We start from the raw sequence: 19,802 nt of genomic DNA on the forward strand, positions 1-19,802 counted from the left end.
GGTGGGGCTTTAAAGGTAAGAACCAGCACTTTGAAACAGACTTAAGCACCTTAAGAACCAGTGACATATATCCCCACCAGCCAGTACCAGTTAACCTTTTTAATCTCTGTATTTTGAACTAAGCTTCTGAAAATATTTGGAATTCAGAATGATGCATATAGATTCATTCAGATAAGAATTCTCTCCTCCCTGTTTTGCTTACATTTTTCATGAAAATAGCTCCACAACTAGGTTTTTGTTGCTGCTAGAAAAACCAAAATTATATGACCCTAATAAAATACAAATGAAATAGGTTTTCTTAATTATTATTATAGTTCTTCTTATATGTGGAATAAGTCTATTTGCAGCATAAGAATGGAACTGAATGTGGAGACTCGGCTAACATATTTGGGGGTTGGGGGTGATGCTATGTAACCTGCAGTCCTGCATGAATATGTAAGAACTCCCATCATATTGCAATCTTGTATTCTAGTTTGAATAATTGTGGATGTGGTGTTTTTATTTAACTCTGCTCTTGAACATAGCAAAAACTGTCTTTCTCTGGGATCTCTCATTAATGAAAGTGAGGTGGGAGGCTACTAAGAAGAGGGCCTTTTCTGCTGTGGCACCCTGGTTATGGAATTTGCTTCCCAGAGGGGCTTGCCAGGCACCTACAATGTGCTCCTTTGGGCTCCAGGTGACAACCTTATTTTCCCAGGCATTTTAGTTTTTCTATTTCTGTTTTAAATCTGTTACTGTATTTTAAATCTTTGCACTGCTGCTAGGTTTTATTTTGGTTTGTATTATTTTATATTGCAGTTTTGCATTTTGAATCTTTTATATTGTATTTTATTGTGTTGTATTTTATGATTTTAATTGTTGTGAACTGCCCAGAGAGTTTTGGCTGTTGGGTGATATAGAAATGAATGAATAAATAAATAAAACAAAATATTATTTTGAAACTGTATTTTGTTTTTTGGGATCATACATACATGCCACATACATTCAGCACCATAATCCACTCTTAGGAAGTGTTTTTTGCTGTTTTTCAAGTGGTAATTCATAGTTTAGTTTATTTATTTATTTCATTTATATCCCACTTCTTTTCCTCCAAGGAACCAAGGTGGCGTACATAATCCTCCTCTCCATTTTATCCTCACAACAACAACCCTGTGAGGTACGTTGGCCTGAGAGTCTGTGACTGACCCAAAGTCACCCAGTGGGTTTCCATGGCCAAGTGGAGACTAGAACTTGGATCTCCCAACTCCCAGTCCAACACCTTAACTACTACACCACACTAGCTTGCAATGCGTATCTGTAGAATAACAATGGGTATCCAAATACCAACTATGTGGGTGCCTCTTTGGTTTGCCTAGGTTAAGAATCACACACCATTAATATTCACAATACTCCATGTAATTTTTCACCCTTAGGATTCTAGAGTTGGAAGTGATCTTGGAGATAATCTAGTCCAGCCTTCCTCTATCTGGTTCCCTTTTCTTGGTTGAACCCCAGCCAGTATGGCCAATGATCAGGAATTCTTGTAGTTCAAAACATCCGGAGGGCACTAGGTTGGGGAGGCCTGATTTAGTCCAATTCAGCTCAATTGATTAGTCCAATTCAATCAATTGAATTGATTTAGCTCAATTCAGGATGCAACCATAGCATTCCTGACATATGGCTGTCCAGGCTTTGTTTCAACAGCTCCAGCAAAGGACAACCCACTACCTCCCGGGATGGCCTGATCCATTGCTGAACAGCTCTCACGGTTAGGAAGTTTCTTTTGATGTTTAGCCATTGGTTCTAGTCCTGCTCTCTGGAGAAACTAGATTCTGCAGAGTAGTGGTAATGTTAGCGTTATGTGTACATTGATGCAATAATTCCAAATTATGTTCAAGTATATTAATAGATGACAAGATCACTCACAGGACTTCTAATTATACACTGAAGTAATCCCATCGACTCTGAAAAGTAGTATAAAATTCATAATATGCTTGTCAATTAGCTTGATGGCATGTTTGAGGTCTTTAGATTATTATAGGGAAATGATTTACAGATGTCTGTATGAAGCAAGCCTCCATATAAAAGTGATTTCAACTAGGGCAAAAAAGTGCTGGTGTGAATACGTCACTGGCATATGATTCCTTTAAAACTACATAGAATTTATGAATTTAAAAAATTGACCCACCTCATGCTAGCTTGATTATGGTGCGCTTGGCACCCTAATCCATATGTCAGGAGTGAGCAACTTTTAGCCTTCCAGATCTTTTGACATAGACCTACAACTCCCATTCCTCACCATTGGCTATGATGGCAAGGACTGATGGGAGTTGTGGACCAACACATCTGGAAAGGCACAAGTTCCCACTCCTGTCACATGAGATGGACATGCTCTCAGGTGCAAAAATTATTGTTATTGTTATTGCCAGCTAAATGGTACCAAAAATTATGGAGACCTGGTTCACATTTATCCCAGAAACCAACAAAGAACTTGCTATTGGTGCTTTGATAACCACTGATTGCTACTCTGGAAATTATTGATACATGATATATTAATCAAAATGATTTAAAATTGCTCCTTTTGTACGTACATTGATTTCTTAAATATAAACAGTTCTGTTTTGAAGATTCTTTGGATTTTTGTTCTATATCCAAGTGACAAGAAAAAAAGTAACATCTTAGAAGTTGGAGAAAATATATGTGAGGAAAGAACATTGTTGCAGGATATGCTTGCAGATAGAAATTAGTGATATTAGTGGTAGTGTTGGCTTTTTAAAGGAATTACAGGGCAAAACTCTCATGGGATTCTTTGTGTACAGTTATAGATATTTGAGCAGAAGAAGTGGATCCTATTTATAAAGTCCAGAACAATGTATTTGTCACAATTTCACAGATGCTGCTCCCAGTAATGTCTCTAGCTTCTACGTGTTTGGTTAGGGTGCACTCCATTTGCAGGAATGTCACTACCCAAACTTCCATAATCTCTTGAGGGAAAGTTATAGATGATGTTATCCACCGTGAGGTAACCATGGAATGGCAGCAACCTGACAACTCTATATTATTATTATTAATAATAATAATAATAATTTATATAGCACCATCAATGTACATAAAGAGGGTAACATAAAGAGGGCCATGGACTGCCTGAAAATAAAGTTATTCTGTAGAAATGAAAAACAGTTTTGTTCAGAACATAGCAAAACATTTAAAACAAAAGCTACCATTCTGCTGTTGAGTGAAAGATCAATTCTTCGTTCTCTACAAAATAGCAGATCCTGGGATTTGTCACAGCTGAGTTCTGCATGCCATTCTGTGTTCTCCAATGCTCGCTCTTTTCTGCTAAGCTCATATGGGGGTAAGATTGTGTTTTCCACAAAAAATTTTTTTTTCCTGCAATTCAATGAAAACTTATTACTTGCTGAAATAACCCTGAACTGTTCAACTGTTATTGTTTTTGTTTTAATGCTAAATATATTGTATGAAGGAATCAAGTGAGATAATATAACCACCAAAATGTTTGGCTGCAATTCATGAGTCATAATGGATATATAGCTAAAGCTGTGTTCATAGTGAATCTCTTTGAATTGCTCATCTAAATAAATGAAAGCCCTGTTTTTTGAGATGTGAGAGGTAAGTGGTTCTGACAAGCAACTGTAGCAAAAATGTGTATGGAGGAGGCTTCATCACAGGTAACTGTGTCAAAGTCTGGTGCTGAAAGATGCTCAACATTAAAGGGAGAATTATGCAATCAAACTTTGATACAAAAAATATATATCCAAATTTGGGCTCTTGCATTTAACATGGGTATGGCCATTTTGAATCTTTTGCACATGTATGCTAAGGCTGGCACTCACGCTTAGTATGTTTGAAGATGATAATATCCATCAACTGGGTCCTAGGCAGAAGAGACCATGAGATCACTCAATATCCCTAAGTTAAATGAACTGCTCTGGAGCAGTGGTGGACACAAGGTACACTGTAGTCCACTAATGGAACACTGACCAATTTCTAGTGGAGAACTTAGCGTCCACTTGGAATCTTGCAAAGAATGCTGATCTAGGTAGACCGTAATCAGATCCATTGAGGCGCTTGGGTTCTTAAGCAAGCATCCATACTCTGGAGTACTTAAACAAAGGTGAGTTACCTCTAAGCAGTTAAGAAATCCTGACCATGTGTTCTTGCTTTTTAAACTGTAAAACACTGGTGGAGTACAGGGATAGTAACAGTAATTTGTAAAACGAGCATAAGACTGAAATCAGCCCAAGGCCAGGGCAAGCCCTGCAATTAGGCACAGTGAGAAGGTTGCCTCAAGCAAGTAATTTGGTGTCATGCAAGAGTGTATCATTAGTTATGTAATTTATTGTTGCATTTTTATTCCCATGGGAGAGGTGTTTGTGAGACTTTCTACTTCAGGTGCCAAAATAACTAGACCAGTCTTAGGTGCTTTGCACCTCAACTGATGTTGGGGGTGCCTTTACTGCATGCACCAAAGTGCTTTGGGACTGTCCTGGTTGAGGGCACACACTCATTTTCCCATGCTGTTGTTTTTCATACTTCCTGTACAGTAAATGAAAGGCCAATATTTCTGCTTTCTAATTTTATGGGATGGCTTAAATAACTTTTATTCCACTTCTTATCCTCTTAAAAATGCCTATTGGCTTTATATGCAATTGTCTTAGAACTGCATGAAATGTTTATGGAGCCCTGGGGGTTTCCTTCCTATTCAGGTTTAAAGGATTTCCCCATCAGCATCATCTGTGTGTGTGAGAGAGAGACAGAGACAGAGAGTGAGTGAGTTACATTCATTAGAAAATATATTGTAATTCAAACAATTGGAGGAGGGTGAGACTATCTCATAACTTTGTGGGTAGCAACTATGGCTTACAGGCGATTTTGCTTCTTTTTTAAAGCTCCCACGTAGAGAAAAATGAAACCATTCTTTAGAAACACAGTGGTGTGTATTGTTTCAAAATACAGTTGGCCCAAATTTCACCTTGCAGGCACATTGTTTTTCTCACAGAGGTTGTGCAAGACAGGAATACGAGTGTATGTGGTGCTGAGCTGAATGTACGCTTGCCAGTTCTCTGGGTATTCCACGGAGACTTAGGGCTTAGCCATCCCTCTCCAGGTCTCAAGGAGAAAGCATTGAGCTAGCCAGGCTATACTGCAAAAAGCAGGCTTTTTTGAACTCTGAATTTTGAGCATGCATAGCCTAGGCTGGTACAGCATGTGAAGGCCCCAGCCATATACCGTATGAATAGTTTGGGTCTTCCAAAGTATATCTGGGGATATGTGCCACTAAGCTTCAGATTAGAGACCTGATGCTGAGACTTGGCTTTCTGACTTGCTGTATGTCTTTAGTGCCTGAACCTCTCTTATTCCACACCCCCTTGCCCTGCTGAAGTCAGACTCCAATAAAAATTTTGTGTTGCATTTTAAGTTGCAATCCTAAAACTCATCAAACTACCCTTAAACTGTTGCTCCATAGCATCTACCCTAAGTGAACTGCAGACCTTCGGGTGGGGAAGGGACGAAAGAGAAAATCCCTTTTAAAACAACACAGACAAATGTCCAAATGCAACAAAGAAGTTTATTGGGGCACAAGGGAAGGCAACAAACAAACACACACACACACACACACACACACACACACACACACACACAAAAGTCCATCTAACTTAGGGTGCAATCTTATACATGTTCAGACAGGAAAAAAGGCCTAAAATTCCCAGCACCCCTCCAGCCAGCCATGCTGGCTGGTACATGCTGGGAATTGTAGGGTTCCCCCCCCCCCCGTCTAAACGTGCATAGGATTGCACTATTAGGTAGTTAAATGTGACCTTCTTGGGTAGAGACTTGGGTTTCACAGCATATGCAGAGTTCATTGGAGTGGAGATTGTCCAAAAGAGTGCATCTTGGCCTCCCAGAAGAGTTGGATTTTGAGGAGGGATTGGAAGGAAGAGAGCTGGTATCACACAGGTATTCTGAGAGACCATTCCAAGCATACAGAGCAATAAGGGAGAAAGAGACCTTCAGATGGCAGATGGTGGTGGAGGAGTGAAAGTAATGGACAGGGATGTATTGGGGTCTAAGTGTGGAGAGAAATGGAGAGGCAAGGCTGTGGAGAACTAAGGAAGAGGGACTTGTAGAATCCAGGAGCAGACAGGAAGCCAGCATTGTAGGAATTTAAAGAGAGGGTGTTGTTGTGTGATCAGAGCAATAAGAGAAATGAAAGCTTTTTTGGCAGCAGAGTGCTAGATAGAGGTGAAGAGACCAGGCAGAGCTGTATAACCAAGCCTTAAATTGTACTATTGAATCTTAAAGCATTGCCCATTAACAATCTTAATGTTTGTTTTGCATTTATGAATGTGATCTGAAGGATGCCAGTCCTAAAATATCTACCTTTTTAGTTTCCTTGGCTTTAGTCTACCTCTCTGGAGAGAGAAATATATCCATATTCATGCATTCAATCATTAAAATGTATGCAGATTTCTATGAGTAGTTATTTCTCAGTGATGGAAAGACTTTATGTTCCTTCATTTAGGCATTTTGGGTACATATCCCTGATAACTGCTTGTAATTAAATGCTGGCTGAAAAGCACTTTTGGTGCTCATCCATTTTTGCTTTTAATTTAGATAGAGTAGTGCCATTAATTCAGGCAGCTTGCTTTGATGCTTGCTTCAGCACATCTTTGAGCATAAACAACTCCAATCCTCTTGAACCATGTTGGCTGCATTTCAGACCAACCCCAGTCGTTGGAAGTGTAGGAGCTGGATGAGCTATTGGAATAGTAAAACAACTTTTTTTTAAAAAAATAGACATGATTGCTTTAATTTACTAGTTGAAAGCATGGACTTGTGTCCAATGGCAGGTTTGCACTTTTTTTGCTTCCCGTAACTGAAAAATGAAAAATGGAGTTTAGGAAGAAAAGTGAGAGATTATAGACCAGGGTTCCCCAACCTTCTTGGACCTGTGGGCACATTTGGGAATTTCAGATGATGCTGTGGGCACCAGCACAAAATGTATAATCAATGGATCACCACTTTGGTGCCTACCTGTCACATCTGTGGATCTTAGGTTGCATCTTATTCAGCAAAAGAACTTTTGTTTGGTGTCTGTTTGATGCAGCATCTCTTTAATAAGAATTGTGTAGTTTGGCTAATTGCTCATGGTGCAATACAGCTAATGCTTCTTTTAAACATATGTTTTGGCAATATCCAATAGTTGTTTCTTTTTGGGAGGAGGTTATTACAGAGAAATTTTGTACTAGGACATTTAATATTCACTGATCTACATGCGCTTTTAAATTATTTACCTGCTTCTTGGAAATTAACAAATGACAGCTAAAAGACTAATATTACATTTGAAGGATACGACTGTTAACTATGAATCTGATATGTCAGTGGCTCATTAATTTCATTGCCCCCACCCTGCCTTTCTCCATACTGGGAGAATCATGGAGTTCTGTGCTTATCTCTACATAGAGAAAGGGACCTGCCCAGTGCTGGGAAGAGGGGCTTCTCCTCCCAACGAACGCTGGCCAAGTCCTCATTTTCATGGTAGTGAGAGTCGTCCCAAGTCACTTGGTTGGTGCCAAGACAGCTGCTCAATTTGCATCAAGGATAAAAAGTTGAAATAATTGTTCACCTCTTATGTGCGCCACCTCCACCAGCCATCGCTTTTGACAGCAAAATCCTTTGGCCCCCATGGTACCAGCTCATTGCTGAGAAGCATGTCACATGTTCCAAACCAGCTGAAACCTATCAGGAACAACATCATTCTCTGAAATCCTGGCTGTTATTTCTTATCTCTAATTGGAAATAACACAAGGGATTCCCCTGTGTGCCACTCGCACTACCAAATGGGGATGTGGGTGGTGGGATGAAAGTCCATGAGGTGTTGTGCTTACAAGACTATAATAACCAGTGAGTCATGAAACTCATTGTAGACCTTGGACCAATAACAACCTGTGCCCATGACAGGGATATGCTGCCCTGAGCCACTTGGAGAAATGAAGGGATAAAAACGTAACATTCATACAGTTATCATGTATACAGATGTGAGAGGGTGGGGGGAGCAGGCTGTAATTTCCTAACCAGCTAGCAGATGTAGGATTACGTGATATTGGGTTTATGCTCTCAAATCTCAGGTTCTCTTGAAAATAAGTGTTTGTTTAGGAAATGTTTAATAAAAAGTAGTCTGCAGTTTTAAACTCCTAAGAATAGGCTGACCATATGACCGGATTTGCCCGGATTTGGTTTTTGATGGCAAATCCGGGAGCGGGAGGGAAATCCGGTTTTTTTTTTTTCAAAGGACAGCTCTAATGTGAATTAACAAAAATGCTTAAAACTCCGTCATTTTTTAGGATAAAGACATGAAACTTGGCACAATGGTAGATCTTAGGAAGGGCTTTAGTCATACCAAATTTGAAACAGATCCGTTCATCCATTGAATTTTTAGATTTTTTAAAAAAATTGAGGTTTTAAAATTATTATTTTTAAAATTGTCATTTTTAAAGATAAAGAGATGAAACGTTACACCATGAAAGGATTTAGGTAGAACTTTAGCCACACCAAATTTGAAACAGATCCGTTCATCCATTGATTTTTTAGGAATTTTTTAAAAATTGAGGTTTTAAAATTATTATTTTTAAAATCGTCATTTTTAAAGTTAAAGAGATGAAACTTTGTACCATGATAGGATTTAGGTAGAGCTTTAGCCACACCAAATTTGAAACAGATCCGTTCATCCACTGATTTTTTAAGATTTTTTTAAAAATTGAGGTTTTAAAATTATTATTTTAAAAATCGTCATTTTTAAAGATAAAGAGATGAAACTTTCTACCTTGATAGGATTTACGTAGAGCTTTAGCCACACCAAATTTGAAACAGATCTGTTCATCTATTGATTTTTTAGGATTTTTTTAAAAAATAAAGTTTTAAAATTATTATTTTTTAAACTGTCATTTTTAAAGATAAAGAGTTGAAAGTTGGCACCATGATAGCTTTTAGGTAGAGCTTTAGCCATACCAAATTTGAAACAGATCTGGGGCCAGTAGCAAACCCTGTTAACAACAACAGCAGCTTGCAATGAGTGAAGATACAGTCAGAAAAGATATTTGAGGGAAGGGGAGAATGTAACACACAGAGTATAGCAAAAGCTTCAAAGTACAGCAAAACCCTACCTAAGAAGTTAGTTCATAATCTCTCAATTGGACATACACCTGGGTAATAATAAACTTGGTTGGAAGTACTTCATCCAATTTCCAGAGGGGCAGTCATGCTAGTCTGTTGCAGCAAAAACAAAAGTCTCATGGGCACCTTAAAACCGAACAAATTTATTCTGGCATAAGCTTTCATGGACACTATTCACTTTATCCGATGCGGAAGTGTTAAAGTGAATAGTGTCCATGAAAGCTTATGCCAGAATAAAGGTGTTGTTTTTAAAGGCTCTTCGTTGTTTTTTCTTCATACAATGCACAGCTAAACTATGGAAGCCCCTACCACAAGGTGTAATGCAGTGTATGGTGACCATATGAAAAGGAGGACAGGGCTCCTGTATCTTTAATAGTTGTACAGAAAAGGGAATTTCAGCAGGTGTCATTTGTATACATGCAGTACCAGGTGAAATTCCCTCTTCATCACAACAACTGCAGGAGCCCTGCCTAGCATGACCACATACAAAAGAGGGCAGAGCTCCTGCAGCTTTAACTGTTGTGATGAAGAGGGAATTTCACCAGATGCTGCATTCTGAAATTCCCTTTTCTGTACAACTGTTAAAGATACAGGAGCCCTGTCCTCCTTTCCATATAGTCACCCTAAGTAGTGTTGGGTGGCAACTTGGATGTCTTTTAAAAGGGATTAGGCAAAGCTATTAATGACTATTAGTCATGGCTTGCTTCCAGTATCATAGGCAGTATGCCTCTGAATACCTACTGCTGGAGAGCATGAGCAGGTGGGTCTTCTTGTGGTCATGTCCTGCTTGTAGGATTCCCATAGGGAATCCCATAGGGTTGGCCACTGCAGCTCCAAAAATTTTGGACTAGAGAGGCCTTTGGTCTTATCCAACACAACGTCCTTATGTTCTTAAGTTGCCATAAGGGTGTTTGTTGTTCTCTGGGCAAAGGACTAACAGCACCCATCTCTCCGAAGGAGGTTGTTTCTGTATAGACCTGCTTCTTACGATTATACTGTCCGTCAGCGAAGCAGAAAAATGGGAGGAACTATTTATCCCAGGTGACCTTAATCCTCCCAGGGGCCTTAATCATTTCCCTCTTCTTCTTCTTTTTTTTTTTCCTTTTCGTTGGGGATGGAAACTTTAGCCACGCTCCCTGGGCGTCTGGCCGGCTTCGGCATTTGCAAGGGAGGGCTGCAGTGCCCAGCAACGCCCGCCAGGGGAGTTTGCCTTGCTTGGGTCCCGTACTCAACAGCGCGAGTCCCGGCGGAGTCGGGGGCGTTTGTTGATGTCGCAGCGGCGGCGGCGCTGCGCGTGAGACGGGATCTTTCCCCCCTTTCTTTTCCCCCTTTTTCTTCCGACGACACGAGGAAAGGAGAGCGGCGTGGGTATACCTCTCTGCTCGTTGCAGTGCAGCCCCTGTCTGTCCGTCCGGCGTTTCCTCTTTGGAATTGACTTTCGTGGGATTGCATAGGATTTGCCCTCCTCTCCCCGTCCAGAAATCTTGGATTGTGGAAGTAAAGAAAAGAGGAGAGAAAACTGCAGCCGGTTCCAGCGGGTTGAAGGTAAATCCTAGAGAAGCAGCTGCCTTTTAATCAGGCTCTCACCCCACTCCTGGTTGCTTTTCTTTTCCTAACACACACACACACACAGACACTGGAAAGAAAATACCCTCTGATCTTGTGTGTGTGTCCTTGGAAGCGGAGGAGGAGGGAAAACTGCGCATCTTGAATTGTGCAAGAATGTAAAAGTTGGCACCCCCTCCCTCTCTTTCTCCACTCACTGCAGCAGAATCGCAGCCCGCGCCAACTCGTTTCCTTGGAAGCAAGTCCCACGGGAACCCGAGGGAATTGCTTTACTCCCGAGGAAGCGCGGAATGGGCTTGCGGGTTAGCAGCCCCATCCTACGTGTGTTTACTCGGAAGGCAGCCCCCCACTGATTTCGGTGGAACAACGTACCTCTGAGAAAGGGCGTGCAGAGTTGCACCAGTGGTGCTTTGGTGTAGTTTAACCTATATATTTAATTTCCAAAGATTGGACGTTTCGGGCCCTTTTAATATCCCATGCTCTTCTGTCTCCCCTTCCCTCCGAATGGCTGTGTGTGATCGTTTGAATTAAGAGCGTGCAACAACAAAATAAGTGCTTTCTTTTACAGCCTTGCCTCGTTAGGAGTCATGTACTCTTGCTCCTTCGCTTTTCACAGGAACGAGGATAAATAGTGGATTAACAGAGAAGAGGGAATTGCGACTTAAAGCAAACGCGTGTGTATGGGGCGTGTGGGGGGTGGGGTAGCACTCGGTACCTGGTGATCGGTTTCGAGTTGCAATCGGTGTTGTGGCTTTTGTTGGAAAATCTAGTCCAAAGGAAGACTTTCCTTTCCTTTTTAACCATGCACATCCCACACATCAGCCTAACTGTGCAAACTTATGCGTGTCTACTCTGAAGTAAGCACCATTGAGTTTAATAGAACTTCGTGCCAGCTTAAGTACGTATAGGGTTGCAGCCTTAAAGTCCTTGCTTTTCAGTGGGAGATCTGGATTTTAGCTGGAATCTTCTCTTTTGGACCTTCTGTCAAACATCTGGATTCTCAGCCCCTCCCTTCAATGTAGTGCTAGAGTTTGGGGGGGAGGTCTTTTTCTCTTCTGATTTTTTTTAAATCACTTTAGTAGGCATGAATCAACAGATATCTACAGAGAAGGCTTGTCTTTTTGCTTGTTCAACCCCCTTTTAAAACTACCTGCAAAAACCAAAAAGAATTACCCACAGAAACAAAAACTGCGAATGGGCTTTTGTTTGCCTATTTTTGAATCCCCCAAATAGCTGAAGACGAAGGGAGCAGGGTGGGAACTTGGAAACAGCAGCGTTTTAAAACCCTGCTGATGAATACTTTTAAAAATTGGAGAGCATCTATTTATGTCGAAACTGGTAAGGAAAAGTAAGGAAGCGGTGGGATGGTGGGGAGAATCACATTTTAAGAAAAAATCCCAGGTGGTGATGAGGGGTGGTGGACATTATTCCTCTCTGTGACCAGACTATTCTTTTATTCCCTACTTAAGGGATTTGCCTGGCTTCTGTTGAAGGAGCTCTTATTTTACTGCCTTGAGGGAGTCTCAGACTAGTTATTCTGAGTCTGCTGCTTTGAATAGGTTTGTGTGTGTTTATCTGGCAATGGTGGGAGGGGAGAAGGGCTTCTATCCCAGAGCTGGGCAATGAAAGGGGAAGAATAACAGGCCCTGCACATTGGCTAGCTGCCTTGTCCTATCCCTTCTCTATTGCCTTAAGGCGGGAATCTCAAAAATGGAGCCCCTTTCTTCAGTGAGCAGCTATTCATCCTAACTGCCTGCCGAGGCTGAGGGGAAAAGAGGCCCAGAGCTGAAGCTTGGGGACGGGTGACCTGTTCGTCACCTTCTCAGGCAAAGCTCATTACAATGGAAATGACACGCAGTTATATAAATGGAGGGTAAAGGAGAGGTTGAGTTGAGCCAGGTCTTATATCAAGTGTTCATATTTCATCAAATGAGCCCGAGGGGGTCAGGCACAGCATGAGGTGAAAATTCCCTGGTGAATTCTGAGAAAAGTAGCTTTTTGTGTAGCGTTGCTGTCTTCTAACCAGGCAAATATGGGTAGGCTGGTTGTTAGTTTGTTCAGTAGGTTAAAGCAAATAGGGCAACTGGGAACTTATTGGAGCCACTCTGTAATCATGGGTGTCAGGTGATAATTGTTTAAATTATTTTAATTGTGAAAATGTGGAATGGAAAACAGGTCATGAGTAGTCATTACAGCCTTCCTGTTAGCCTACACAGCAATTTCAGTTTTCAGAGTAGATGTGACAAACAGAATGTGTAACATTATGCAGTATGTGTCTACAAAACAAAATCACCCACATTAGTTTATTTGCTGTTGCTGTTTGCTTCAGGATCTGTTTTCCCTCCCTTGAAATGGAAATCAGGGTTGATTGAAGATTTTTCTGACACAAAATTTCAGTTTTCATAAACAGCGACAAATGTTGGCCCTGATTCACTGTTTGTACTTATGTGGAGTTCTCCTTTAAAAGCAGCTAAATCCACGGAGGAAGGGCAGCTATTACAATTACAGCTCTTTGGACAAGGAAATGTGCAGTCCTGGCAGTGAAAATGGGAAGAGCGGCATCTAATTGCATACTTAGTTCCTTAGCCAATTAGAAATATTTTAGTTATTTTAGTTATTGCATTTATATTCCACCTGTTTTCCTTTAAGGAACTGAAATCCTCACAACAACAACCCTGTGAGGTAGGTTGGGCTGAGAGTCTGCGACTGGCCCAGAGTGGGGACTAGAACCCGGATCTCCTGACTCCCAGTCCAAACCTTGAACCACTACACCATACTGGCTCTTGAAATACACACATAGATGTCTGCTTCTTGGTGTGTATTGCCCCTAGTTGGATGGGGGAATCTGTTTACAATATATTTTCTACTTATAGGTGGAACTTCCCACATGGAATATTCCATTGGGGAGGCATCATAGTTCAACGGTAACGCATGTGCTTATTGCATGCCCAATGTTCCAGTTTCACTCCTTGGGATTTCCAGTTTAAATGGGAATAGGTGTATCAGGTGATGGGAAAAAATCTTTTCTTTAGACCCTGAGGAGATCCTACCAGGATCTCAGACAACAGGATCTCTGGGCTAGATATACTCTGGGCTAGATATATCAAAATACTCTGACCTAGTGAAAGGCAGTTTTCTATGTCCTATAACACTTACGAATAGGAGGCTAATTTTTTTAAAAAATGGTATGTGTGTGTTGACAATTCAAAATTGGGGGCTAAAACAGTCATTTCAAATCCGTAAGTAGTAGTTATGTCTGTTTTCATTTTTACTCTGGATTGGATACCATGTGCCTACACTAAAGTAAAAATGAAAAGCTGATGTAGCTGTTAGGTACAGATTTACAGTAATGTCTATTTTGGCCCTTTCTTAATATCTGAAGGAAGTAATGAGAAAAGATTTATTTGCTAAAATTACCTCTGTCAGGAACATGTGAAAGGACCAGGACCTCTGCCAAGAAAATAAGTTGGGAACCTTACTGGACCCTGTGTTGTGTAAAGAAGTACAACTTCTTCACTGCAGGAAACTTAATATTTCTTATTATTAATACAGTACCATCAGCATACTTTTTAGTACTTCGCAATGGACTCCTTGCAGAGTAATATAAAGAAGATGGGCCCCTGCCCCATAGAGCTTACGAAATTAAAATTACTCAGAAATTGTACATTTCCAAAAATAAAATAGCCACTCATAACGTGTGCATAAATACACAGATAGACTTTCATTTTTCAGGATTCCAGACTGCTACTATGTACTGCGCTGTAAAACCTATGCTGTGTTCTGCAGTGTCGTCACAACAGTTTAGCTTTCTTGTTTCCTTGTAGATAACCTGGGGAGATGTGGTGAATGAGCATTAATCTCTCATTCAAGGCATGTTCGTGTTGGTGAGCCCCTCCTGGGGTGACATTTTTTCAAGTTAGTCCTCCCTACTCTTCTCCCACCACACCACACCACCATTGGCAATCCCTGCTTAACATCCCATCCTCATGGTCAGCTCTCCAGCTTTAAGGAGAATTGAGGCGTGCAGGTGGTTTCAGAAATGGGGCTTTATGACAAGGATGTAATGATGCAGAGCAGCTCTTAGACTCTCCTGTAGTGTCAGATCTCCTGTGGGAACTCAGCTGCAGTATGCAGTTGCTTTGCTCCACCTTTTGGAAAGGTTGAAGGATCACTGGCCTATCTCTTGGGAGGGTTGCCTGGCGTTCACAGAAAGCTTTATCCCACGTACCCATTTCCTCGAATTATCCCCATAGCGCAAAGCTGTCATTGTTGTCATTGTTGTTAGCTAAATCACACCTCGGGTGGCGGCACTCCTAAGATCCTTTGCATACCAGGAAAAGAGTTTAAGGGGAGAAATGTAAAAAATCATAAAAAATCAACGGATGATCCAATTCAAATTTGATATGCTTAAAGCCCTCCTTAATATCTATTACTGTGCTAATTTTGATGTCTTTATCTTTAAAATTTACACAGATGTAAGCATTTGTTTAATTTGTGCTTTAAACATATCAAATCATCCTCCCCAGTGGCCACTTGGAGAACAACAAAAAATTCACTCATAAAGGGGTAGTAAAATACGTCGGTTCTTTTGGCTAAGAAGCACAATTAAAGCAGGATGCATGGGAGTGCTTCACAGTCAAAGCAGATTACAAGATGTAAAACTTTGGAGTCCATTGCACATGCAATTCGCAGTGATTGCACAGTATAATGCTGGTGTGATGAAGCTATTAGTATGGGAAAGTGTATTTTGCACTTGCCTGCTGCGTTATGTTTGAACTCAGCATTTTGAAAACAGTTCAGGGGGTTACTGTGTAAAATGGCATCTGAGCATTTTTATCATGTTAACTGCATACCAGAGTTCAGAATGGAAAAATAATGAACCTAGTACAGTTATTATTTAATTTCTAATTTGCAGATAAAACAACAAAAACAAAAAACCCAAAGCAGGGTGGAAGAAACCACAAAAGAGAGAGGAAAAGAAGAAGAAACAAGGAACATATAATAAAACATATCTGTGCAAATAATAATTGACATCACCTGTAATATAAAAAGAAAAAGAGGGAAAAATAAGGATTTAGCACTTGCAGTTCATATATGTTAATGTAAGTAGTCAAGAACCTAGTACAGTTATGATAAGAACAAGATGTCAAACTGGGTCTCAACTGAAAATGGGATTGAATCTTCATTTATTTATTTTTAAAGTTAACGGAACAGAACCTAAACTATTATTTCAGAATTCCTGTTAAACCCAGACCAAAGAGAACCTGCAGAAGAAGAGGAAAAAACATAATTATTCAGAATGAGATTTACGGATGGGGACGAAAATCCCAAACAGACATGCTGGAATAAATCATACGCTCATTAAATAGCTATCCCAAAAAATTTAAATAGGTTTTGGGCTTGTCCAGGCATTGGTATTCACAGTGCTTGGCAAGCAGGAAGCTGGCCTACTATTTTAAGGCCATGACCTACTGTAGAGATGACTGCAAAGATTAAATGCTAACATGTTACCTTATAAACCAAAACTGAACTTTTTTCAGATGTGCTGAATGAGTAACCGAACCTCATATTAGTTGAACCAATGCAATTTCAGTCAAAGCTGAATGGACAGGAATGAAAACACAATACTTTTGATTAAATGTGGAAGCTGCTGACAGGGCTTTTCTATTCTCTTATGCCAAAAACGAAAATAATTTTAAAAGTGCTAATCAATAGCGACTTGTAATAGTATGCAGATGTTTATAGGTATGCTTATTTTGATCATTCTGTTTCTTATAATCAATAAGCTCTGCTGTCCTATCTGGCTTCAGAAACAGCTCTTTGCAAAGACAATCAAGGGGAGGAAGTGAAGGGCTGGTGTTATTCCTTGGGGATAAAGTGATGGATTTGAGAGAGGGGTCATACCTGAGTGGCAGAACACCCGTTTTGCATGCAGAACATGCCAGGTTTAATCCATAGCATCTCCAGTGAAATAGTTAGACAGTAGATGATTGGAAAATCCTCTGTCTGTGTTGCTGGAGCAGCCTTCCCCAGTCTGGTACCCTTCAGGTGTTTTGGACTGCAACTCCCATCACCCCTGACACATGAATGTATGTTTATTTACAAGCGAGAAAGAGGCCAATCGTGCAGAAACCAGACAAAGGGGAGTAGGTGTGGAGCAGAGGCAGGCACACACAGTAATGGCCTCCTTATCCCCAAATACGTGTTGTAAACAAATCCAGGGATTTCAGATTAGATCAAAGCCCCAGATCAGTTTGGGTTTGACCTCATTGTGCGTCAGGCCTGCACAATTTGTAACCGGTTGAACTGAAGAAACGGAGCCCACAGACCAATGCATTGTGACCAGCGAGGACATTTAAATCCCCACCCACGTTTTTCAGGTCTCAAGCAGGTAGCAAAATCAGGTTTAACCAGTTTTTGGTGGGCTGCCATATGTTGCTGGTGAGCTGTGTTTGGCCTGATGGGTCACAAATTACTTGTGCCTGCCCTAAACTATATACTTAAATGCATGAGATTATTTTGTTTAGCACAAACAAGGGCAACATTTTCTCTCCTTGTCTGCAATTGGCTGGCTCCCTTTACTAATCGGAGGCTGAAAAGTGATGGTTAAAGCAATGGTGCTGAAGGCTTGTTCAGTTGGTCATAAACACTACAGATTGTTGATTCATAAGCAACTCTGATTAGTGTAAGCAGGCATATCCTCCAAATCTAAGGCAACAGTCACATTATTCTTTGTTGATTCTAGGAATTCCTTTTTTATTGTTGGTTCTCTTGCTTAGCTTCCTATTAACCAGTAATGATTACGCCAACAAACTGAAGGATAAGGCAACTTAAAACAGTTGTTATATCAGGATTAGGTGACTTATTTTTGTGCTTGAAGAGGATTGTTGCTTATCAGCTTTGCTGCAAATCACCAGATACGGGCAAGCTTTTGGACTAAACCTTTTTCCTTGTATATGTCAACTTCTCCTATCAATGACAACTGTACTTCTCGAATTTGGATGCAAACAGTGAGCGTGCCATGCTTCAGTGCACAGAATCAAAGGCATCCTTTGTTCAGAAGTGGTTAAAATGCAAAAATGCCTACTGGAGGGACTGCTTAAGCCCAAAGCAAAGTGTAGCATTAAGGGACAGCAATTGCAGATGCTTGGGTCAAATGCAGTCCTCTGGACAGAACTGGACTCCAACCTAGATGCATATATAAAAAAGTGCCATTTGTAGCAACAGAACTTGCTGGCAAACTAGATCCAGGGGGAAAGGTTTGAAACACTTCTCCCTCCAGCCCTCGCTGTTCAATGCAATCATAATTGTGGAGTTGGAAGGGACTACAAGGATAGTCTAGTCCAGTGGCCTTCAACTGGTCTAGACCTGAGACCTACCTTGGACTCCCAACCTGCAACATGGGACCCACTTTCATATCTTTTTCCGTGCCCTACATGGTGGCAACAGCTTTGCTGTGACCTATCTGGGCTGATCTCGCGACCCACCAGTTGAAGACCGCTGATCTAGTCTAATCCTTTGCATGTGCAGGAAAACCAATTAAACCATCCATGAGAGGTGGCTGTCCAGCCGCTTCTTAAAAGCCTCCAGAGACAGAGGACCTACAACCTCTGTAGGTAAACTGTTCCACTGTTATACAGATCTTACTGTCAGGAAGTTTTTCCTTACATTTAATTGAAATCTAGGTAGCTGTAACTTATGCCCATTATTTTAGGTCCTAATTTCTGTGGCAATGGAAAGTAGTTCTTGACCATCTTCCCTGTTACACCTTTTTAAGTACCTGAGCGCTGCTAACATGTCTCGCCTTAGTCGTCTTTTCTCCAGACGTGATTCCCCTCAGTCTTCTCTCTAACCCTCAAGGAAGAGTAATGGCTGAACAGGGTGTAGCATAAAATAGCGGATTCTAATCTAATTACCCAGGAGATGTATCAGTGAAATGTTTTCTTCATTTGGTATCAGAAATTGTATGCATCCCTTCTGCTTTTTCCTCAACATCTGTCTCCCACAATAAAACTCCTCCCAAACATTTATGAAACCTGATTTGAATAAGATAATGAAGAAGAAGCATGCCTGCGTGCATAGAATGAAATTCTACCTCAAAATTCTAACACAGGAAGTTTAAATTATCAATTTAGTAACACACATCAAACACTGTTGAAATAAGGTTGTACTGTTTTACTTATCCAAAGGGCTTGAGCAAAGTAAGATATGTTTAGTCTGAAGGCAAATTGTGCATTTTGCAAAATATCTCTAGGTGAACATCTCACAAAATAGAAGAAAAAACATTTATTACTGTGGAAAACATATAGCACAATTCTAAACATGTTTGTTCAGAAGTTATCCCGTTACGTTCTATGGGATTTATGTCCATGTACTTGTGCATAGAATTGTAGGCACAAGGGCTAAGCGATGGTGAGGTTTGCTGAGCTCTGACGTGTTGTGCTTGAACCCATCCCCACAAACAAACCATAACCCTGCTCAGACAACATGCTAAGGCACAGCGGTTAAGCATTTTGAGCTAACCATTATGGCTTAGTGTGTTGTGTGAACGATTCCTAACCATGGTGGCTACATAAACACAGTTTAACACACTAACCATTTGCTGTAAAAGGGTTAGCATCCTAATTATGGCATAGCATGTCATCTGAACAGAATCACTGTTTTATGCTATATTTTACAGTTTAAATTTTTGTGAACTGCCCAGAGAAGCCATGGTTTGTTGTTGGCTTATGAAGTCTGGCTTGTTGTGGTCTGAACCCGGAACATTGGCTTTTCCATGGCTTATGTGCACCTGCTTTGAAACAGGTAGGTGCTCAGCAAGAGCGTGAAATTGAAACCGCTCTTTAGGATGGCAAAATGGGCGGGAGAGAAACAAACCAGAAATAGGGAAAACAAGCTATGGTTGGTTTGCTGATATGCAAGACAATCAACGGCTAAAGCAACCAACCATGGGTGACATAAACCATGACGTAACACTAAGTGTACATAACACTATATTTTCTGAATAGCTGCAGTTCAGATTTTTAAATTTCATAAAAAGTAGTGCATGTGCTGTTGTGTTG

The 19,802-nt window shown here is 40.7% G+C and overlaps 1 protein-coding gene across 1 annotated transcript in view; it reads left to right on the plus strand.

The window, feature by feature from the left end:
- The first annotated feature begins 10,443 nt into the window (after positions 1–10,443).
- The window catches only part of MOB3B (MOB kinase activator 3B), a 112,646-nt gene continuing 103,287 nt past the window's right edge, over positions 10,444–19,802 (plus strand). The window contains exon 1 of the mRNA XM_063129208.1: positions 10,444–10,719. The gene's annotated coding sequence lies outside the window, so the exon portion shown is untranslated. The remainder of the gene's footprint in view (positions 10,720–19,802) is intronic.

Source organism: Elgaria multicarinata, chromosome 6 (assembly GCF_023053635.1).
Source record: "Elgaria multicarinata webbii isolate HBS135686 ecotype San Diego chromosome 6, rElgMul1.1.pri, whole genome shotgun sequence".
Classification (NCBI taxonomy): Eukaryota; Metazoa; Chordata; class Lepidosauria; order Squamata; family Anguidae; genus Elgaria; species Elgaria multicarinata.